The sequence below is a fragment of the Microcebus murinus genome, chromosome 23 (assembly GCF_040939455.1).
Source record: "Microcebus murinus isolate Inina chromosome 23, M.murinus_Inina_mat1.0, whole genome shotgun sequence".
NCBI lineage: Eukaryota > Metazoa > Chordata > Mammalia > Primates > Cheirogaleidae > Microcebus > Microcebus murinus.
In genome coordinates this window covers 9,558,192-9,583,592 of record NC_134126.1, presented here as the reverse complement: position 1 = coordinate 9,583,592, position 25,401 = coordinate 9,558,192, and positions in this window count along the sequence as shown.

The window sequence follows — 25,401 nt, the reverse complement described above, 5'->3', positions numbered from 1 at the left end:
ATTGGCTGGGTTCAGGGTGGAAGCATAGGGTTGCAGAAACTGTCTTCTTTGCTGACTATGTTCTTGGGTGGGGGTCACAAGACTAGTTGAGTCAGTTCCTCGGTATGGGCCGCTGCTCTGCATGGGTCAGTCATTCCACTGAAATGGAGGACCTAGAAGATATCCCAGAAACTACTCGAAGTTTCAAAAAGGTGATGTTATCTATGGAGAAAGCTAAGAATCTTTACAACCACCGGCTATGTGGCTCTAGAGAGACAATTACAGAGAAGCAAACAGCGGGACTGTGGCTAGTCATTATCATTATTTTTAGCTGGGCCTGTGCCTTAATTTTAGCTCGGTCCTTACCACAGTTCTCACCTTGCACCCCTTTATTAACATGTAAAGACAATTTTAGGAAGTATGAGAAATATGTTTCATCTGGAAGAAAATTTATCCTCACATGAACTAAAATCAAATATTAAGCCCGCCAGCCCTCCTCTTGACCAAGGGGACCCCAGAAAAACTGTAAAGTTGAGTTGCCAGCCATGAGAAGGAAGGTCAGACATACCTTGTCATGCCCCCTCCCTTTTTGGAGATACAGCTTGTAATAAGACACGAAATCATTACCCAAAACTTTGGTACACAGGCTTTATTACATAACCTATCAGGGGCAACTAAAGTTTAAGCATATGAACAAGTTCCAATTTTGTCAGAAATATTTGGATCCAATTGTAAGCAGGTGAGTTTGTGTTACTAACTCATGGCTAGAGTTCTGAGATAAAAGCTATTGGAACTTTGTGTACGTGTGTGCATGTATGTATGTATGTGTTTAGATGTGTTTTGTGTATGTATCTGTATTATATGCTGCATCTACATGGAACCAGACTGGCTTATAATTAAGGGAGCATTCATAAATTAATTAAACACAAATGCTTTTCTTGTTACTGTGAATTTAGTAATATTTGGTAAATAAGCTGGATTATTAAAGAGAGAAAAATAATGTTTTTAGTAAAGTAAAAATAAAAGTATCTTCAAATTGTTAGCGTACATTTTTGCCTGGGTTTACTGATCACTTTTATGTTCTTAAGGTGTTAGGATTTGATATGTAGATTATAAAACTTATAAACCCAGCAAAAAAATGATCTACATTTGTATAATTTGTGATAAATAAGACTAATATTGTTGGTTTATGATAACAGCTAAGTCTCCTGAGTTATCAGCAAAAATATACATGTGTTTAACTTTAAGGTTTTTACTTAGGTAAAAATGCAAACATGCCTAAACAAAAAATGTCGATGAATTAGAATAAGTAAAACATCAAGTATGTAGGAGCACAAAAACAGAAACTTACGATCAAAGTTTATGAAGATATTTTGGTTGTGGTCTCTTAATCCTAGTTGTAGATGCAGGTTCTTCTAATGACTTCAATGTCTGTGGACAGGTTACATAAGATCTGTTTCTATCTCACTCTTTCTATCATCTGATATCAACAGTACCGAGGGATTTAAAGCTTCCCTAGGAGCTGTACTTACAAGAGCTTAAACTGGAGGCTTCAGTTTTCCCTTGGGTTTTGCTTACTCTTTATTTGTCCTACTCTTTACAAGGTAGTCAGTTATGTGTACACTATATTGCCATGGCAAAGTTTTCGCCTGGGAAAAAAATCCTTAATCTGTTTATTTTTGCACAGTAATTTAAGATAAACAAATGGTTATTAGAATCCAAATGCAATCTCAAAGCAGTCTTACTCTGAAAGTATTACATGTACTCAAATTTATAATCAAGTTGGAAAAAAGTTTTGAGACAATTTAGATTGTTTTTAGAAATAATCTCAATCTTCAAGATAAAAGTAAATGTTACAACTTTGTGTCATTATTTGAGGTACCAAGGGTTGGTGTTGAAGGTTTATGAAGTCTGTAGTCAGATAATATCATATCAATTAATTTTATTCTGGGATGCTGCTATTATAGAAATATCTAATTAGCTAACATTTTTAAACAGGATGTGTTCTAAAATTTCTACTATATTTATAAAACTTAAAAGAAAGATCCTACATTGTTCAGAATAGCAAGTCTTACTAAAATGCTTACATTCATTTTCTTGGTAGGTTTTTAAAGTTCAAAAGTAATAATTGAAACTATATTTTTATTGTTTCTTGGCCTCTGCTATATATCCAATATTCACAGGCTATAAAAGTGGTTAACGAAAAATATCTTGAAATTATATTAATTATATATTATATATTATTATAATGTATAATTATATATTATTAATTATAAGCTGCCAAGATAAATACATTAGGTAAATATAAATGAGATATATACTTCTAAATAAAACTTTAATTTGGAATCTTAAAGTATTGCTAAACAGTAAAAACTCATTAAATGTCTAGGTCATTTCCAGTTAAAAAAAATTATAGGGAAATGTGTTTAAAACTTATGAACATAGTATTCACCTATACCATACTTATATAAGACAAACAATGCAAGATCTCTTACTTCTAATAGGTTTAAGATTACTGAGTTAATATATATGATGCTGCTCGTGCTTAAATGCCAACACCCCAAAATGAGGCATTTGGACATGCTAGACTGACTGAAGAAGCCTCAATGTCTCTCTCATCCCCCCACCATACTTTCTTCCAGTAAAAAAAGATTAAAAAGAGTTAAAGTTTCTTTATCTGCCTAAGATTCAGACCCACTTAGGAGAACAATTGTTCTCTTTTTTTTCTTCTGAGTTAAAAATTTAACAGAATTCAAATAAAATTACAAGTAGGGATTTTCATGGAATTTGATAAAATTAATATTAAAGAGTAAAGGATAAAGAAATGCTAAGATTATTTTGAAGATTAGAATGATGAGGATATTTGCCCTTGAGTTGTAAAGACATCATAAATCTGCAGAAATTAAAACTGTGTCATTAAAATAAGATCTTAAGCCTCTCAGATGACTTAATGGACCCCTTCTTGGCCAACGGGACCCCAGAAAAACAATAAATTTGATTTGCTTACTATGAGAAGAGAGGTTAAATATGCCTCATCATGCCTGGAGGTATTCCTTATAACAATAAGATACTAAATCATTAACAGGCTTAAGCCTCTAGAAGACAAAGCTTAAACCACACTTGTAGACTATCAATTTATTTAACAGATCACTTGAATTATAGTAAATGTCTGATGCCTTGTGTCTGGTTAACAGGAATCCTTATTTTAAGTTAAGACATTCCAAACCTTGAGACAACGCTTCATTCCTTTAACCAATTACAAATCAAAGAATCTTTAAACCCACCTATATCCTTTAAGCCCTGCCTTGAGATGCCCCACCTCTTTGGGGCAAACAAACATATACCCTATATTTGTTGATTTAGGGTCTTAAGTGTAATTCCTGTCTCCACAAATGTATAGAACTAACCTGTAATTCACCATTGGTATATTTTCAAAGGACCTCTTGAGGCCATGTACTCCAGGCTGGTCACACACATTTGGCTCAGACTAAACCAAATCAACTACCCTGACTAGGAAATTTCACAAAACTTGTTCATAGATTTACAGTTTCCAGGTTCTATTGGGGAAAATTCATTTGAGAGTAATAACGGCTATATTTTGACCACAAAAAATTTTTAAAAAGTTATAAATCATGGAATGCTATATGTACATACAAAATGTTACAAATCATAAAAGTCAGAATTATTGCATCTCCAAGAAATTATGTTAAATCCCAAGGTTACATATATTAAACATAAAGTATATCCATAACTTATTTATTACACACCTTATATTTCTATTCACATCAGTGAAATATAGATGAGATGGACAAATGAATTAGTTATGAATCACTGCCTATTGAATGAATGAATGCTAATGTTATAATTATTGATTTTTGTATGATTTTATCTTCAAATTCTAAAGAAAATATCCTTCAATTCATGTTTAGTCTTTTTTATCACATTTTATATGAATATACATTTGTATTTTTTGGTGGTCTAGTCTATTGGACTCTCTGCAAGTGTACTGTAAACTTCTATTCTAACTTTTCAAGGTCTTTATTTTCTTGTTTTTTAATAGCTAATCATTTTTCAAATCAAAGATATGGATACAAAAAAAACTAATATTTTATAGTAACAAGCTGAGAAGGCAAGAAGAAAGGAAGGCATCTCTAAAAGTCTTATTCTGCTATTGACCCTTGGTTATATTCTGTTTCTGGCAATTTTTTACTAGTTTCAGAACTCTCTGAGAATGATTTTAAAATCCTGTCAAAATACAAATATCTAATGTATGAAGAAAAGCTACTGAAAAAAAATTAGAAATATCTTACCCCAAAATATATTTATTTGACATATTTTAAGATGGCTGCTATAATTCTCAGAGATAGAAGTAACACTGTAAAGCTCTCTTTTGTGGGGGGAAATTTCTATCTGTAGAGAATCTCCATTAATGCAGCCATGGCTTTCCTTATGGAACCTAGAAAACTGAACTGAGAATCTGAGACCTTTAAAGATCTGACTAGAAATATTCACCTATTCTCTCTGAGGGGCTCTGTCTGAATAGCAGAACCATCTTGGCTAGCCAAGCTCCTTTTCTCCCTCCCATACCCTATCTTGCCACCAAAAACCTCTTCGGCCATGATTCAAGACCTCAGTCTTTAAAAACTTCTGTTCCTCTTTCAGGAGCTGAGTTTATATTAGGAAGGCTCCCATGTATACATGTTAAAGTAAAAATGTGTATGCGTTTTTCTTCAGTTAATCAATCTGCCTCATGTCAGTGATTTTTCAGTGAACCTTTATGGGGCCAAGGGCCTTGGTCTCTACACTATAAAGAAAATGAAAGTTTAGGGGCTGCAAACATGTATTGGAGGAAAATTCAGAATGACTATAAGGGAGTTTGGGACCTCTTTTTCCTTTGAGGTGGTTTCCAATTCAAAAAGTGAGAGTAGTAGCAATAAATTGAGAAGCTGAACAAAGCTTTCTGCCATCTGAGACTTTGAGGGGACACTTGGAATGAAGTCCTTGTGTATTTTCCAAACTATTGATTGGGACCATGAGGGGCCCACATTGGGATGAAGGATGAAGCACAAATACAACACACTCTCAATGACTGCAGACAGACTACATATCATCTTAGTCTCCAACTGGGAAAAGTGATATGAGACTGCTAATACTCAAAGAATAACTGCCTGCCCCGTAGAACAATAAATTTTCTCTGAAGACCAATGACAACTAGAGCCTCAGATTCTGTTTTTTATAAGATTCATCATTTAGTTAAGCAACAACCAGTTTTGAAAGAATAAAAAAAAACTTTTAAAAATCAAAGTATAATGTGCTAGGACATATATTAAAAAGGAATTTTCAGACATGTACTTTAAAACAACTATGATAAATAAATCCAAAGAATTAAGAAACAAAAAAAGAAAATAATGGAAGGAATTATAAAGTCAAAACAAATAGAAATTATTAAAATCTAATAACTAAAATTATGACTGCAATAGATTTAATAGCAGATGAGATGAAAATAATGAACTGAATATTAGACTTAAAATATTCAGATTGAAGAATAGAGAGCCAACTTTATGGAAAATACACAAGAAATAGCATGAGATATAGAGAACAAAATGAAAGAACTGCCAAAAATGTAATTATTTTTGCAGAGTAGATAATTTAGAATAGGACAGAATCAATCAATGAAAAGATAATAAGGATGAAATTTCTAAAACAGAATGTCCAAATCAAGTTATATATCAAGCAGAATAAATATAAAGAATGCCACATCTAATCTCAGAATAAAAATACTTGCTGAAAATTAAGGTCTCCTTAGGTTTAATTCTGCTGTAGTGGTTTTTCTATTATATTTGTCCTATCTCATTTTTTTCTTTGTTTAATCTTTCTGGCCTTTATTTCGTATAATTAAATTTTTATATTTTAGTATGCAATTTATTTTCTCTTTATTTGCTTTTCAGTATAGCTTATTTTGACAAAAACATATTTTAGTATTTTTTAGGCTTTACAATATGCATTCTTGCTTTGTCACAGAATTCTAGGTGGCTGTATTTTATACCTGAAGGAAATAAATATTTTACCTCAAAATATGGCATTTTGGCACGCGCTAGATTGACCAAAGAGGCCACAACGTCTCTGTGACCTTCCCCCCTGCCCCCAGACACTCCCCCCCTGCCCACTCCCGCCCCCGCGGCCCTCCCCAACCCCCCCAACCCCCACTCCACGTCACCATGAGCTCTCAAAAAAAGTTAAAGTTTTTTATCTTCCTAAGATCCAAATACACCTAGGAAAACAATTGCTCTTTTCTGCCCTCTATAAGACCTGGAATATGACCACACCTGAACAGACTCTTTAAGAAGATAATGTCCCCTCAGACTTATTCAAATTCCAAAGAGAGCTATGTATAAATTAATCTTTGCTCCCCACCCATTCATCCGCCCTAGCAATTCTTTATTGCTCTCAATAGAATTCCTTCCCCCTGCCCATAACTCATTTTACCAGAAAGGCATATAAGCTTCTAAACCGCACTGGGAAGTTAAATCTTCATCCCGAGGGGGCCCATGTATACACATTAAATAAATGTGTATGCGTTTCCTACTATTACTCAATCTGCCTCACGTCAGTGATTTTTTTTCAGTGAACATTTATAGGGCCAAGGGTCTTTGCTCCTTGCAGTTTGGTGAAGTGTTAGGCAGATAGTGAGGGACCTCTGGCTCTCCTAGGGACAAAAGCAGGTGCCCCACCTTGGTGTTGCCACACGCAATTGCCACTCCTGGGGGCAGGAGGAATGCCCTGCCAATCTGCAAAAGAATGCAGGGAGTTCCCCATCCCAGGCCAGATAGAGCCTGGAAAATGACCTAGAGTAACCTAAGGCTAATTATCATGTCACTGAGTGTCCATCAAAATGGTTAAATGGCGACATGTGAACCACGAGGAAAGCCCAATTCACACAATATAAAATGGGACCCCAGAACATAACCAGGGCCTCTTGTTATTACAGGGGCCCATTCATAATCTGTGGTGAATGTATCTTGCTCTACCTCTGTAAACCTATCTTGCCCTTCCTCATTAAACCTCATTTCCTGCTGGCTCTGCTACCTCTGTCTGGTCATTCTTCAGCCAAGAGCACACCAAGAACCAAGAACAGACTGGCAACTTGACATCTTGGTGCCGTGCCGCAGATGCAGGTCACTCTGCCTAGTTAAGCCAGCTGGCCTTTCTCCATGAAAATGCTCTTGCTTCAGATCTCCCCTCCTTGCGGCCGGCGCTTGAGGTGGCGCTGGTGTTTGCTTTCACCTGTCCTCCCTCACCATTTTTCAGACTGCTTGGTTGAGTTCTCGGCTACACTCAGGTGTGTGATGAGGAGTCTGGGATGTATAGGGGAGAGAACTTTCATTTTGTTTCACTTGAGGGAAGAGGGCTCTGCCCTGTAACTGTTGTTCTTCTGTTAAAACCTGTTGGTTTTAACAATGTACTTTTCTGATGAGGTGATCTGATCTGATGAGGTGCTTATGGCCCCTTCCAGTGTTAAGGCTAAACAATGTTTCCTCCCCCTGGTTTCCTTGGCACTAAGCCGTCTGGTGCCTGGTCACTCACTTGGAGTGAACTTGGATGCCTGGCAATAAGAACAGGAGGACTCAGTCAATGCCTACTTTGTAGGGTCCTCTTAGGACCCTAGGGTTTATACAGCCTGCAGACATGCCTGCATGTGAGCATATCTGGGCTGCCTTAAGGCATCTCTTCTGTGTCTGTCCCTGCCGTGTTTCTCCTGTGCAGGGCACCGTTTTGCACCCTTGGTTTTTTCAGTCCTTTCTCTTTAACCTACAAGCTGCCTCTTTGACTCTGTCCCAGGAAGTGCCTTCCTGATTGTGGCTGGCCACCCAATTGCTAGTGCTGGTACATGTACAGATGACCAGGTCATTATACCAATAGATACTGTTGTCCTGTCACTTAAAAAAAATAAGAGGCTCTAAGGTTTGAGGGGTCGTAAACAGCCCCTCTTCCTATGAATCGGAAAGGAGACATCTGGACTGGATCTTTGACCAAATGGCCTGGGTCATTACCTGGGGATTCCCAGCTCAAACAGAACCCAGTGGGTATACCCTCTCCCCTTCCCTCCTTTGTTCCTGAGCCTGATGGCCTGGGCCATTACCTGGGGACACCCAGCTCTAATGGATCCCTGCTAGCAAAGTTTCTCCCTTCCCCCCTTTTAAAAAAATTTCCTTCTTTACTTTCTCGATGGGTGCACAGGGATCAAAAATTCCTCCTAACCCCACTTTGGGGTGCATTCTCTCCAACTGGGACAAATTTGATCCAGACACTCTGAAGAGGAAATGTTTAATCTTCTTCTGTATAACCACCTGACCACAGTACAAACTGGACAGTGGGGAAGAGTGGCTGCCATAGGGGACTCTACATCACCCCAACAACAGTTGGACATCGTTTGCAAAAGAGATGGAAAAGGGGCCAAAATATCATATGTACAGGCTTTCTTTTATTTATGGGAAAATCCTCAGTGGTACAAGGGATGTTCGGAGCCAAGTAAGACTATGGTGTTAAAAGATCCTCCCACGATCCCACCTGTTGCGAGCTGCCCTCATACAAGGGAGGCCTGAATGGGACCCTACGAAGGGGGAGGTGGTACCATCTCTACCTCCACCAGGGGAAAGAGTGGCATGGCTCTACCCTTGGTGGAAGCACAGGGCAGTTTGGACCAACTCTGAAAGGGCTGGATATGCCATGGTCAAAGAACACTGGATAGCAGAAACAGTGGCACTGCCACCTGGGACTTCACCCCAGAAAGCTGAGCTTATTGCGTTAGCCAGAGCTCTTCAGTTATCCAAAGGAAAAAAAAAAAGGTAAACATTTATGTGGACTGTATATATGTTTTTAGGATTGTGCATGCTCATGGTGCCACTTGGAAGGAAAAGAGGCAGGAAATAAAGATATCAAGTATGCCACTGAAATAATGGCCCTGCTACAGGCTATTGCTCAACCCAAGCAGGTGGCAGTTATGTACTGTCCTGGTCACCAAAAAGGAAAACATTTACATTGCAAAAAGAAATCAGGCCATTGGCAGAGCTACTGAGGCCACAAAATGTTATCTATTCCTTGGGCCTTAATATTCCAGCTCGATTCAGATCAAAATAACTGCCCTTTAAAACTAAGGACTGGAGATCTGTCATTTGGGATGGCACAACTGAGTGGAGAATGAGTTCTCATGGACTCATTCTCCTCCCCAAAGCCTGGGTTTTGCCTCTTATGGGGCACCTCCATGAATACACACATTATGGGCATGATGCCATAATGAATTTGGTGGGACCTCATTTAAAAGCACCCCATTTGCAACAAACTATTTAGGTGCTAGAAATACTCCAAAGACAGAAAAGCAATCTGCTGCACAAGGAACCCATCATATGAGGACGCACACTTTCAATGACTGGAAACTGTAATTAGTAGATGACTTTTAAGCCTGGGTAGAGACTTATCGTATTAGAATGGAGAAAGCTTCTGAAGTTACCAGAATCCTTCTGAAAGAACCGATTCTGAGGTATGGGCTCCCTTCCTACATACAGGGTGAAAATGGACCCTCCTTTAAACCGGAGATAACTCAGCAAGTAAGCAAAATTGATGCAGGAAACCAGTCTAAAGTGGGATAGGGTGTTGCTGCTTGCCCTCCTCTGAACAAGGGTAGCCCCTAGAAGCAGGCTTAAGTTAAACCCCTATGAAATAGTTTATGGAAGCCTTCCGAGCACCCTGAGGTCAGTATGGTAATGTAACCATTAGAGAAGGGGAAGGGACCCTATGAAGTGCCTCTAACAATTTATGCCCCATTGAAATTGTCAGGAGTAAAACATTGGGCTCATCACTCACTCTATATTTATTGACCTACAGTGACCAAAAAGTGAATACTCTTCCTCATTTCCTATGTAATATTTTCCACTAGGATGGAAATAATATTGAGTAGCCTTCCGTACTTATAAGCTTTTCAAACACTTACCAAGCATGAATGGCTAATTAATTCCATAAAACATAACAATGTATTTTACAACCAAAGTAACTTGCATTACCAGCTCTATCAATGAATAAAACAGTCAAAACACATGTAAATTAGTACTGTAAATATGCTCACCATAATAAAAAATTATTTTATTTAGGTGGGCAACTTAATTTAAGTCTTAATTTAAATATGTGTCTCTATATCAAAATTATATTCTCTCTTAAATATGAGTTCTAAATAATCCATTAGTCTATTCCTGAGAATTTTGATAGTCTACTGCATTCCAATGTGAATGCAAAAAAAAAAAATCATTCAAAATAAAGCAAAAGCACATGATAAATTAACCAATCCTCAATACATACATAAATCAGCTTTGAATTAAGTAATTCTAAACCTATATCTGGGAATATACAAGTATTCAGTTTCTCAGAATGTTTCAAATTCAAACTTCAGTATATATTCTGATCAAATAATTCAGATCTGACACATGTGAACTGAATTTATTATACAATTATAGTTTCATTCAATTATACACTTTAAGGAAATCATCCAACTATGTGTTTCTATAGCATCAACATATTTCAGTTAGTTATTTACAGAGTCTTTCTGTGTCCATATGTATCTGTATATATATAATATAATGTAGCCAAATTTATACTCTGTAAACATTATATAATCATGCTTCTCATATATATGTCTAGCATATGTATATATCAAAATATAATATATTTTCATATCTATGTACATTTTATACATGATTTACACATATATATGCACTAAGATATAAAATCATACATCTTATATATATTTATGCCTATCATAATAGATATTATATAATTTTATTTCCTATAAGACAATTTAGACAAATTATATTCCCATGGTTTATACATTGTAGAGTTGTTTATAATTTATTACAGCTTTTTTTAAACTTATGATTTCATAGATTAATCATTTAATCTGTAAAATTAAAAGAAACCATAGGAATGTTAAATTTAGCAGAGTTTATTTGAATAAAGAATAATTCATAAATAGGGTAGCACTGAGAACAATGAAAGGTTCAGAGAGCTCACCCAACAGTGTAATTAGTGAGCTCTTCTGCTGGAAATAGAAGCAAAGTGGAGGAATCACCTGATTGGATACAAGTAGGCATCGCCTTATACAACCATGATGTAATGAAGCAGTTGCCTCATTTTAGCCTATTATTGGCTAAACCTGGCTGCTTCCGATTGGCTGGAACTTGGCTGTTTGTTATAATCCTAAATTAGGTTTTGGGTTAGGTTAACTAAGTTAGGTTAACTAAGGTTAACTTAGTTAACTTAGGTTAACTAAGTTAGGTTGCCATTTGTTACATAGGAATTCAAAATATAGAGACAGCCTCAGGCTAATGGCTTCCAGCTTATTTAATTTAATAAACCTAAAATACACCTCTCTCAATAGTATTTAATTACTACTATTGCTTAAAGACATAGTTGGAAAATCAATGTAAGAACTTGAAAAGATATCAATAATTCCTTCCCAAAAAGGAACTAAATAAACCAGTATCGTTTTATAAGCAAGAACTAATATGACTTTCAAGGATTATATTATTTCCATGCTATATAAACCCTTTCTGAACAAAACATAATAGGATTGAAAAAAAAGTCTTTAGTCTACCTTTCATAAACCATTATATGCCAAATCAAATAGTATATAATAAATTCTGAATCACCATTTATAAAATATTCAAGAGGAACAAGTTTTAAAAATATTAATATATAAAATAGAATCTTATGAATCTCTTTGAACAATTAAAGAACAACTACATTGTAACAGAGTAGTAGCCACTCCTCCCTTAGATACGGAAGCCTAGGGCAGGTGGGAGGACGGGCAGGGTAAAGTCTTTTGTTCTTTGTGCTGCAGGAGATAACTCAGTAGAACTGTTGGCTCCATCCTGGGCCCAGCGCCTGGCCTGGGAGGTCTGGGTGGGACTGTGAAAGTGGAGTGAGCTAGGGCGTTCACTGTAGCCTTAGTAAGTAACGTCCACAATTTGAAAGATTGGCTTAGATGTGTGGTATGAGAAGAACTACTCCCAGATTTTTGTCCTGAGCAACTGTTTGTATGGTGTTGCTATTTACTGAGCTAGAAAGAACTCAATAAAAAAGTTGGGGAAAAGCTGAATCCAGATTATTTTACAATCTGTTAAAGTTCTGTAAGGACTAAAAATTCAGCATAAAAGCCACAAAAATTGCTCATTAATTCAACCATTATTTCTCATTTTTCTAATATAGCCTACTACTATTACTGGAAAAACACATGTTGAACACAATTTTATTACAGAAATGTAAATTATTTCACTGTTTGGGACGAACAGAAGGATAAAAGAATTTGAAGCTGTCTTCTTGTCTACTTATTCATATCCCTTGCCAACAGTGGTTTAATACCCAGATGCTTGAGAAGAAAAAAAAGAAAAAAAAATCTAAAGCGCATCCAAGATCTAAAGATGAAGCAACAAATTTTTATCTTTAGATTTCAAACTATTTCTTCTACAAAGGCACATTCATTCATACTGTTCAAACACAGATGTCTCTTCAGTTCAAACTTTCCCTGTACTTGACTTAACATAGTTATATATTTTCTGCCCAAATTAAATTCCTTTCTATCTCTTTCTGATTTGCATTTTAACAAGATCTTTCTTGCAGTTGCAACCAAAGAATAGCTTGGAGTGCCAGCAGTGAATGCATGAACTCACATTCGAGGCTGTTGGAATGGTTTAGTGGTAGGTATCAGAAGATGGTTCAATTCAATGATGGCACTGCAGAGGTGAAGAGATTCAGTACAGTGGTGATTATTTAGACATGGGTATTGGAGACGGGATGGAATATGGGAGTACTCTCCGATTTCTGACTCTGAGAAAATGAATAGATTGGGGAAACTATGACAGATTAAAGTTTAAAAAATCTACTAAATGAAATATATTGCTCATTTTGCTGGTACTTCACATTTCAGAGAAGACATTGAAATGTCATTTGAGAAAGTAATGGAATATATTGAATTTTGATTGGTCTTAAAATATTTTTCATGGGTTACATTTTTGTTTTTTTCTATAAATATTTTTAATAAACGGAAATGAACATATTCATAGGTATCTATATTATTTGCTTGTTCATAACTTCTGGGTCTATTTTCTTAAGACAATTTTCTCTATTGAGAGATTATTAAAATATTATATATATTCTCTTACTATTTTAATAGTTTTATTTCTAATTTTGACTTTTAATTCAGATTAAATTAATTTGTATATGGAATATGAAAGTATATTGTGATGATTACAACTTGATTGAACTAAGAGATGCCCACATAGGTGCTAAAGTATTAGCAGGTGTGTCTGTGAGGATGTTCCCAAAGAGATCAGCGTTTGAGTAAGGAAGATCATGCCCACCAATGTGGGTGGACATCATCCAATCCATTGAGTGCCTCAATAGAACAAAAAACTAGAGGAAGGGTAAATTAGTATTTTTATAGAGCTGGGATATTCATCTTCTCCTGCCCTCGGGGCATCCAGTTTCTGGTTCTCAGCCCTTCAGACTTGACCCGAATTGCACCACCAGCTTTCCTGGCTTTCCAGCTTGCAGAAGGCAGAGAGTATGGGTTCTTGTCCTCCATAATTATACAAGCCAATTCCCATATTAAATCCCCCTTATACATCTATACTTACTCTATTGGACATGTTTCTCTGGAGAACCTTGACTGGCATAGGAACTAATTATTTTTTGTCTTCTAAATTTGGTTTCCACTTAAGTGAGATCTTTATTATGAACTTCAGAGTCAGGCTTTTCTAATATATGTGTGAGCATGTTATTACAGATTGGTAATATTTTTGTAAGAAATGTAGGGTTTAAATATATATTGAAATATATGTAGCATAAATATATACTGAAAATGTACACAGATGAATTAGTGATAAATATCTTATTTCTCATATTTTTATTGTTTGATTAATAGAAAAATGTGACCTAGAGTATTATTTGCTTCTTCATAATTACACAAATAATTTATAATTCCATGTTATTTTCTATATGAATATTACTTTTAATCAACTTTCCTATATAAAGTTATAAATAAAATTTATAAAATGGAGAATCTGATATATGCATGTGTATAAATTCTAGAACATTCCAACTAAACATGTTTGTTTCATTTTAAATAAATCCTTTTCTAGCTGAAAAAACATATCCCACAATTTGTAAAATACTTGCTATATATTATCTCAATGTTAAAAATAATAATATAGTTACTCTTTTCAAAGGTAGAGTTTCTGTGAGGCAACTCTGCTTTAGGGGTCTTTATTCAAATGACTTTTGTACTTTTTTCATCCCTGAAAGATAAACATAATTCCTACTTTATTTGGAGTCTTTTTGAGTCTTCCTACTAGGCTTCACTGTAGCAAATGGACCTACATTCTCCTTCCAGGATGTGTCTCTGCCCAAATATCTATTCAGTATTAGATTTCTACATATATATTTCTACATATATTCCTACATATAGTCTGTCCTTCCTCCCTTTTTTCTTTTCTTTTCTTTTCTTTCTTTTTCTTTTTTACTCTGTCTCTCTCTCTTTCTTTCTTTCTGAATTATTTCTTCGCTCTTGCTCTCTCCTCCTTCTTTCCTTTCTTTTCAACTTATTTATTTATTAAGGAGTTCAACTTGGTATACAAGAAGGAATATCACCTAAGTAATTCTTCAATCTAACTACATACATGGTAATTTCTGTTTCCTTATTCTGAGAATACTGACGGAACATTTCAGCTGAATGTACACAAAACTCATTCTCAGTAGTATAAATATAAAATACCTAGAAGTCACTGTTAAAAACTACTCAATGCCTCCTCATAACCTTTGCAATAAATCAAAATATGTACAAACATCATAGATAGAACTTTTATAGAAGCAACATTTATAGTGGTGAAAAATTTGAAAGAACTTTCTTAGAAACTTTTGACTGAATTTTCATATAACTGACTTTATTGTTACCATGTTAATTGCCAAGGCATAATGTACAGTTCAAAACATTTTAATTTTGTTTTTCCCCAATAAGAATTAAACTTAGTAGTTTTATTTTCCATCAATTGCATTAAATACAATTAGTCTTAAATAATATAATTACAAAGTTTTCTTTTCAATTAGACTGTTATGTACTTGTACCCAAAACTACTTGTGAATCTGTGTACAATATCTAAACAAATGTCATTATGACCTAAAAGCTCTGTGCCTTTTATGTACTTTAGTCTGAAACATTTACTGCTACTATTACATTTTGCAATTACAGTGAAGTGAGGCAGAAAATAGCAGCTCAAAAAATGTATTCATGTAATGAAGTTGGAACCATTACTTTCAAGGCTGTTGTTATTTTAGTAAATATTTAATCTTTCTAGCAGCATGGGTTCCTAATTGATCTTTAAGTATTATTGTTCCTGGACATTTCTAATAGACTTCTAATTGCTACATTAAGGCAGTTAGCGAATAAAGTGTAATGGATGGTGGAGACTTTTACAGTACACTAAATCAACAGAATATGGCAAAATTCAGAATTCATTTTTATCTTTGGAATTTGATCAGAATACACTAAATTTCACATATATGTCCATGTTATTTTTAAGAGTTCTACCAATCTAAAGACAGGAATAGATAATTTAAATAATATGCAAGGCAATGTAAACTAGAGGAATATTAAATAAAGTCTTTAACCTATTGCTAATAGCAGTTACATAGACACTTGAAAGACAAAACATTCCTCCCTTTTCTCATGTACTTTAGTTACTGATTTTCCATCTCAGTTACCCTCCTCTGCATGCAATTGTTGCAGTTACCAACACCCTTAAAATGTGATATTCTGAATGTATCACTGTTTTCCAGAGGAGTTCAAACTATTGCAGTATATGGAATCCTGTATTTGTCTAACAGTTAACATAATACTTTCAGTAATAAAATTTTTAAAGAGAGTTATTTTTTTCTTCTGAGAAAGCACAGGGTTTCTATGGAGAAACACTACTCTTCTATACACAGTCAGGAGGCACTTACCTCATGGGCATGGAGATTTTTCCAGAGATATGCACATAATGGAATTATGGAGATTCAGCCTTATTTCTACCTTTTCATGAAATCATCAGAAGTAGAGGTTTTGTTCCCTGCCTCCGAGAGTATAATTTGTAAAGAAAGAGTGCATGAAATCTAGTTTGCTACCACACATGAAATACCTACCTGAGAAAAAACGCAAAACGGATGGGAAGGAAGTTGAGAGACACAACTAGAGGGACCATTCTGGTGACTCTGTTTGAGATCTTGTATCCACCTGAAAATTATGAACCACTTGAGTTCCCAGTTGCATAAGTGAATCCATGAATTCACTTTACTCTGTATAAGAAAAATTTTAGTTATATTTTTTGTCACATAAAAAGAAAAAAATAATATTTAGAATAAGCAAATTGATAATGATGCATAGATTGATAGTAGTGATCAATAAAATGTCCTAATATATCTTGGTTTGGGGCTAGGAGGGCAGAGGATTTTTTTTTTTTCTTTTTTCATAACTAGATAGTCAGCAATTGTAACTAAGCAATAAGAAAATGTGTGGCTACTGCAAACGTATCTTGTTGCTTAGAATACCATTTATTGATGCTAAAGTTTTTGATAGTTTCAGAGAAAACATAAGATACGGGGGGATTAATAAAAACCTGTGAAAAATAGACAAACAATTGCACCTGGCACATCTGAAATGAGAGAGGGATTCTACCCTCAGAAAAAGTACATTGTGTCTGAAATTAGTGAACTAAGATGTTTGAAGCTGAAATTATCATGTATCATGCAGAGTTTGAAAGGTGAGATTCTGTTCCTAAAACTCAAGTTGGTATAAAAAAAGGAAGGAAGCTAGAGAAACAATGGGCCACCTGACTGAGATCCATTTCAGCTGTTTGCTCACCCAATGTAAAACTCCATTGCAAGCTATTAGAATGCAGCAAAGGGGAGGAGAAAAGCTGCTCTCATTCTTTCAATGAAATGGCCCAAATGGCCAATGCCAAAGTCAATTAGCTTCAGGCATGAAAAGTGAGCAGAACATCAATACTTAGTATTTAAAGACAAAGATTCTAAACACAGATTTTATTTAAGCATGACAAAACTCAAGCTTTGTCTATTGACAACACATATATTGAAAAAAAATCAAAATTAATCAAATGATTACTGATGAATTTTAAGAAGTTACAATCTGTGAAACCTAGGCAAACATGATGGGATGGTGTTTGAAAATAAAACAATATAGAAGAAAGAGGAGGAGAAAGAGAAAGAGAGCTGATGTATCCTCTGAGCCTTGGTAGCCCAATCTAGTACTAGAGTCCTAATTGCAAAATGCATTAATCCTTCCTCACCCTCCACACTGTGCTGAGTTCAGTTTATAAGACTTGAAACAAAAAGACCCCATAAATGCTTCTTCTATCATCTATCTACTTTTGTCAGGCCTTCTATCATTGAGTGGTTGAAAATTTGAAGAACATCTAATATCTCTAAACATGGAGGAAAGATAAAAACTACAAAATAACTATTTCATTGATATTAAGCCTGGAAGGAATGTGCATATTTTAGAAATTATTTTCATTGACTCTTGAAGGAAAGAGGTTGAAGTGTAAATATGTATCTATAAAATATATTAGTAATATATTTTGAGAAGTTTAAATATATATTGAAGTGTAAATATATATCTATAAAATATAATAGCAATTCCATTTAAATTAAGATAAAATTTTTTAGATAAGTTACATTTTCCAAAGATTTAGAAGATACTTTAGGTATCTTTAAGTGTATAAGATCATTAGTTCCCCCATCATGATTTTATTTGACTATTATCTGGTTTCATAAATTCTAACCATACATTAGTATGGTTTTAAACTATTTTGTCAAATTAAGTTATTGAAATATCACTTATTGCAGAATTATCTTTTATTTTGACATAACTCATAGTACTGATCAAATTTATAATACGTAAGACTCATAATACTTTTTCACAAAAAAGATAACTTAGTGATTGACTTTCTTAATAATTAACCTTTGCAGTTTTTATATGAATATATAAATGTGCTGATAAAAATATTGAATTATTTTATCAATTAAGTTAAATATTTTTGTTTTTACCCCTGAGGGATAATTTTTATTGATTTTCCTTGAATTAATAATTATGAGCAAATCATGCAATTAAAATGTTCAGTATTCATTTTAAAATACTATAGACAGTTAAAAACTAGGTAATAGTTGTTTTCTCATTTTGAGGCCATTGAATTGATGAACTTCATTGTTTTGCACTATTTTTTTCTCTGAAATTATGGCTACTAGTTAATTACTAACGGCTACTTCATTTTAGATTTATATTTTATCAAACAAAAATAGATAATCAAAAGTTTCTGGAAACAGGACAGAATATTATTTGAATAACAAATTCTTCATTTGTAATATATTAACTAATTCAACAGATTCTACTAAACCGCAATTGACACTCAAATTTACCGGTTAGAAATTCATTAATATATTGTAGTTGAAGTGGTTTATGTTCAAATTAGGGAAACTCTGAATACCATAAATCTGAAATGATGAGCTGGTCACACTCATTGACTATTGGAGTCAAGAAAAATCTAACTTTCATTGAAATTACTTATTAAATTTGGTCAATTTCTAAAAGATAATTTATTTCCCCATTATAGCTGTGATGAGAGTGGTGTCTACAAAACTGATTAATTATGAAAAAGTACATGCTGAATAACTGGCTAATTAAAGTCACTAAACTTCTTGATGTTTTTCCTAATTAAGCCAGAGGGAAATGGAAGGGGTATTTCCAATTACCATAAACCATGTAAATATACTGATTGCTGCAATTTGGGGTTTGTTCCATACATCTAAAGATTTTGAAGTCATAGTGCATCCAGAGATAAATAACCCAATCTGATAATTTACTTTGATACAAAATAAGCAAATAAGTTTGCCTTTAAAATATGTTATGCTATTTTGAAAGGATTAAAAAACATTAAAGGATGAAGGAAAAAATGATTTCCAGACAATATCTAACATGGAGTATGACAATAATTTTTTCATTATTTCAGAGGGGAAAGGATATAGGTTTAATTTCTTAGAATAATCAGAATAGAGGAAAATGTCCAAATGGAAAGAAAACTAAATCAGTGATAATATATATTATTAATTATAATTAATTAAAAAGTAACAGGTGAATCATTCAGTTGAAATTTTTTAACAGCTTTTTAGAAAAGTTATTAAAATTATGAACTTTTTTAGTGAAAAGTTTCTTGGTGGAAATACATGAGATGAATTTTTAAATATTTGAATCAATTGACTAATTCATAATTATTTGTATAGTATTCTTTTTTTTTTTTTTTTTTTGAGACAGAGTCTCGCTTTGTTTTCCAGGCTAGAGTGAGTGCTGTGGCGTCAGCCTAGCTCACAGCAACCTCAAACTCCTGGGCTCAAGCGATCCTCCTGCCTCAGCCTCCCGAGTAGCTGGGACTACAGGCATGCGCCACCATGCCCGGCTAATTTTTTTATATATATATCAGTTGGCCAATTAATTTCTTTCTATTTATAGTAGAGACGGGGTCTCGCTCTTGCTCAGGCTGGTTTTGAACTCCTGACCTTGAGCAATCCGCCCGCCTCGGCCTCCCAAGACCTAGGATTACAGGCGTGAGCCACAGCGCCCGGCCTTGTATAGTATTCTTGATCTCCCAAAATAACAGGAGAGAAACTGTTAATAGGACAAAACTCAATTCATTGCAATAAATGATAAAACCACAGGTATCATTCTTAGCATTGTCTCATTCTTAGCATTGTCTGAGAAGGGAAAGTCAAAGGTGGGATAAGCACAGGACTTTGTGGTCTGGTCAAGTAGTTTAAGGTGGATCTTTTCCAGGTGGAGAATTTCTTTGGATTTGTCTTTTGGCATTTGTTGAAGTTCCTAGTGATATTATTAGGATTGGGCAGACTAAAGCAAGGATCTTGAATGCATGTTGATGAGCAAACTGCTGTTTGGTAAGTGAGCTATTTATTGTCTTTGATAAATTGATCCGTTAGAATTTCTTTGAGTAAACAATAAAGTTATTTATTGTTTGATGATTTTGTCTTTCCTGGGAATAAGTTTCCTGAAAGAAACAATGAAGTTATGCTGATGTGGGTGGTCTACAGTCCTATCAGTCATGCTGACAAAAACAGTTTCAATTATTACTAGTAACTATATGCATGATCTTGTTTTAGGTGCTTTTTAATTAACTACTTTAATCCTTATCACAAATTCGTGGATTATATTCTATTCTTACCCTTATTTTACAGATGAGCAAACTGAGTATCAGAAAGATTAAGTAACTGTCCAGTGTTAAACCACTACATTAACTTTTATATGTGCATCTGGTAATAACATTCATCTTTGAAGTGGAGAGGGTGAAAAGAGATGAGAAGGTGGAAGGAAGGTTGAATAAATGATTATTAAATTCTATTGATTTTTCCTAATTTTAGTATTAAATGTATAAAATATTGAAAATATAGAAATGAGAGCTGACATTTTTACAAGTTTTTTACCTCTAATGTTTGCCAGAATTAGTTATCAAATTGTTGCCTTTTTATTTCAAATACTAATATTTACAGAATCAACTGACAATATGATTCAGAAGCGAATTTTGCCAATATAGTGGCCTGTTGCATTTCTGTAAATGTGATGTTGAAAATACATGAAAAATTATGCCTTTAATGTTTTTGTTTGTTAAATTATAAAAATAATTTATTTATGCATGTTGGTAAATGTAACAGGTGTTTAATAGGGCTATGCTTAAGATATTATTTTCGCAAATGTTATTTCAAATGGTCAGATTACTAGAACTAAAAACTGTGATCTGCTATTGTAAGAATTTAAAACTTGAATAAATAACAGAATGAATATATGTACATCTTATATGCCAAAGGAATAAAAATATGTATGTTGCCATGTTGAAAAAGTGCTTAATCACAAATAAATAAGAAAATAAAATATAATTGAATTTTGTTTTCTAATCACAATAGATATATTCTTGGAAAGGTCTCTTAGCATTATTTTATCGAATGTTTTTAAAATTTTATGATAGAAGTATTGTAGAGTTATAATTCATCGGTACAACTAGATTAAAATAGAATTTTCTGACCAAGCTAGACAGAAGGGGTTTTTACTCTGTAAGCAGAATAACGCAATTTTAGGAAATGAAAAGAGACAGATCAGAAGGAGTTTTAAAAGGCTCTTGGAGTTTTTAAGGCAGAACAAGAAGTCTAGGGTGCCTGAAATATAGAATTCAACCAAGAGGAGAAAAGTAGCTGTCTAAAGATGGGTCAAAAAGATTCTCAAAATGTGAAGTTTGGACTTACGCTCCTTACAAAGAACTGTCTCTGAATATATTTGAGGAAGAAAGTAAAATTATATATTGGCCTTTTAGAAATATTAAAACATTAGCAAACTCTGATACTGTGAAAAATTGTTTGTAGCTTAGGAAGTATCAAGGAGCTCAATTAGGAGACAACTGATGATGTTCTGTCTGAATCAGATTTGAAATCAAACTGACCAGAGTTCTAACTACACCTTTGTCAGCTAGTACTTACAAGGGACTTAATCACATTGGAGGATGATGTGATTTAATGCTGTAAACCATCCAGTACAGCATCTGGCACCCAGTGAGCACCGCGAAGTGACACCACATTGTCTGTGTGTATGGGGGGAAGGCACATGTGCACACATGTTCAATAAAAATACGACATAGGGAATTCAAGCATTGGTTCACAATTATAATCACCAATAATGATTATGTGGAGTAAAATGGGAGACTGTGGTTTCCTCAAGACAGAGAAGACAGAAAAAAAATAGGTTTAAGAGAAAAGACAGAATTTGGATATGTTGAGTCATATGTGACAGCAGAAAAATTTATAATTAATCTCTAGAAGGCTTTGACGAGGGGTCAAGAGACTAATGATTGAGGAAGATGAAACAGGGCACAAGAATATGGACCTGCGTGATGAACTATGAAATAGCATGTTGAGTACATGAATATGATGTTCCAACCTTTAGAAGAAGAAGAAAAAAAGAGGTACTCAAACAGCTTTAACTTCTAGACATTTTTTAAAATGCATGCGTAAAAGTATTGGATTAAAGTGGGAAAATGTGTCAAGCAGAGAATTTGCCACTCACATCAGTGTGATATACCTAAGTAGAAAAATAGAAGACTGGATTCATAACATATTATTTCCACTAATGTTTTAGCCAACAATAGCTAAAACATAAAGAAATCTGATGTCTTAATGTGTAGCTTATTTTAAAATATTTTTGATAATGTACTGGTTTTCTTTCATGTAATGCAATAAATCTAATAAAAACCCAGAATAGATTTGTGTTTTCAAATTGTGAGGTTTTGCCCTACCATATTCCTATAGGAGAATGGATATTTCCACTATTAAATTTAATTTTATCTTTTGTGTGTTTATTTATTATTTATATAACATGTTTCTTGATGTAAAAATTAATAAATATTTAATTAAAAACCCATGGAACATGCAAAAATAAAATTAGAATAATTTTATGGATGTGATATTTAATCTAGTTAATCTATTTTGGAATAACTTTATCATCATTTTTATCCATTTAAAAATGTCCATTCAGAGCCTCCCAAGTCCTAGGTATTAGAATAGGACTTAGATTATTATTAAAAATAATCAAGTAACAAAAATCATTGCTGTCATCAAAGAGTACACCAATAACACAGAGGAAGTAAACCAGGTTTGCTGAAGCAGAGGTACTCATTTATTATTCAATTTAGCCTAATTACGGGTATAGCTACTATCTCAAATATAAGTGACTTATTCTTTACTTTATAATATTTTAAGATTGAAAGAAATTGGATTAAGGGTTCAGGCACTGGCATTCATGATCTTTTTGGCTGCCAAAATATTTAAACAGGAAGAAACTTCAGTAAATTCTATATCACTGAGATACTAGGATTTGCAAAGCATGACCAATAAGCAATGTTTAACAAATGGAGTACACAGACTACTGGTACGGTCTTGTGGTTTCCAAGGTAATTCTGAAGCAATTTGTAATTTCCACAGTGAAAAAAACAGGAACTAAAACATTGGTTTTATGTTTATCAAAGCTAAAATATATAAACAGTCATTATTTCCCTCATTAACTTTCATTTACAGAAATCAGTAGAGCTCTAGAGATTGTATACGTGCTACATGGACTGTGTTGACCATTTGTATTTGTTAGCACATGTTGATAAAGTGTGTTTCATCTCAGTTTATTATTTTGTCCCATCAATAATGTGCTACTATTAGTATTTGTAAAATATTCACTTTGTTATTACATATTCATTTTCATCTTGTATCAGAGCTCAAATTCATAAAAATAAATCAATGGCTCAAAAATGGTTTAGAGAAGCATCATGGCAGTGATGAAATAGAAACAGAACTAGCATAATGTGGAATGTAATTGTAAATGCAAATAGTAAGGAGACTTTAGGGGTAAACTTATTTTACCCTCATCTTTGTCCTCTGAAAGCTCTGAAAGATTTCCTTATCCTACAGGTAGCTCCCCAAGCCCTTGACAATCCCCACATTCATTGAATATGCGGATTCATATTCAATATATGTCCATTCATATTTTTTACTCACCTTGGGCTGTGAAAACTAGAGCTGTATAGCATATTTGGGAAGCAGAGTCCTTAAAGTGGATGTTGACCCTACCATTTGCCTTCCTAAACTACCCTTGTACCCTTTGAGACCTGAGGTAATTATTATTACTATTGCTATTAGCCTATTACTTAAGGACCCCTTGACAAGGGGCTTCTTATTTTCATTTCCACCCCCTGTAAAGCCCCTTTACCTGGGGATGAGGTGAGGAAAGTAATGGAAGTGTTGCCAATTAGTATAACATTTGCAAGCCATAAATAAAATTGTAAAAGCCAGATTCTTTTGGGTCTCAGACCTCAATGACTCCTCATTTCCATACCCTCCAATGCCACTCATTTTGCTAATGTTAACTTATGCTCTGATTTCTTCTGGATGCCCCTTCACCTGACTATTCTGCTTGACATGGGAAATCAACAATATACTTGGATAGTCATGCACCAAAGATTTACAGTTATCTTGCTGGGTCATTAAATGCAAATCCAGGGGATTTGGTCTTCCCTTGAAATTCTACCCTCATCCAATATGTAAATGAATTTCTTCTTTGTTCTAGAAAATTCAATGATCCTTTGCAAGGCACCCAATACTTATTTAAAAACTTTAGTTCTGAGGGGACATAATGTATCAAGAGATAAAATTATCCTCCATCATTCACAATAGATGAGCTAATGGACTAATAAAATTAAAGATTGCTAAAATGAAGAAATAACTTAATTTCCCATAATTTAAGGTTTCACTCCTTAGGTCCCTATATAAAATGATAACTGACACTTATGAAAATTCACTATTTTTCCTGGGCTCTTGAAGATTCTAACCTCGTCAATTCAGACATTCTAAAATATTGCAAGGGACTTATTAGGTATATAAACCCCTACCATTAATAGGCTGAGGCTGCTTTTCTCTAGTCCTTCCATCCAAATCACTCTATAATCTAGAAATTGGGAACTTATTGCTATAGAAGGGACATCACCAAAAAAAACATCTGTAACCCTGTTCAAACATCCCTTACATCATCCTCCTTACCACTAACATTGCTGCCAAACTCCAGGAGGGCCAACCTAGATGTGTGTCTCTCAACTATTATCATGCAAATGCTACTCTGGATGGTGGTCCACTCCAATGGACACCTTAAACTGTGGCTCTCTAAAGATCCCTCAGGAAAAAAAAATGTCACCACAAGGTAGACAGCTTTCTCAATAACTTTGGACCAAGCAGATGAAAATAGGAGTTGGTCATCTTCCCCTCAAAATGTTGGAACAAGCCCTAGGATTCCCTTATTCTTTTCCTATTTCCACCATTTTTGTTATCTTTCTTTGCTGCTGTATCCTCCTTCTTTTCTATTTCCTCCAATGTTGCTATCCACATAATTCTTCACCCTCATTGCACTACAGCTTTCCAATAACGGCCTTTACTTGTATTACCTCCACCCACCTCACCCAAGTTGTTTCCCTGTTAGTAATTCCACCATCCTCACAAGGATCTCAGAATTTATGAAATTCATTCACTCAATTCACAGCAAAATCTCACAATTCTATTGCTGATTGCTGGTTATATACTCTCTTGCCTTTAGGAGCATCCAGAGTCCACTAAGTTCTTATGCTATTTCATGTTCAGGGGCATTCATATAATCACTCCGAGACCCTTTTGGTTTTCTCTCTAGATTTCAACAGGAACTTCAACTTCCAAATGTTTTCCAAAGAGCCATCTATGCTTTCA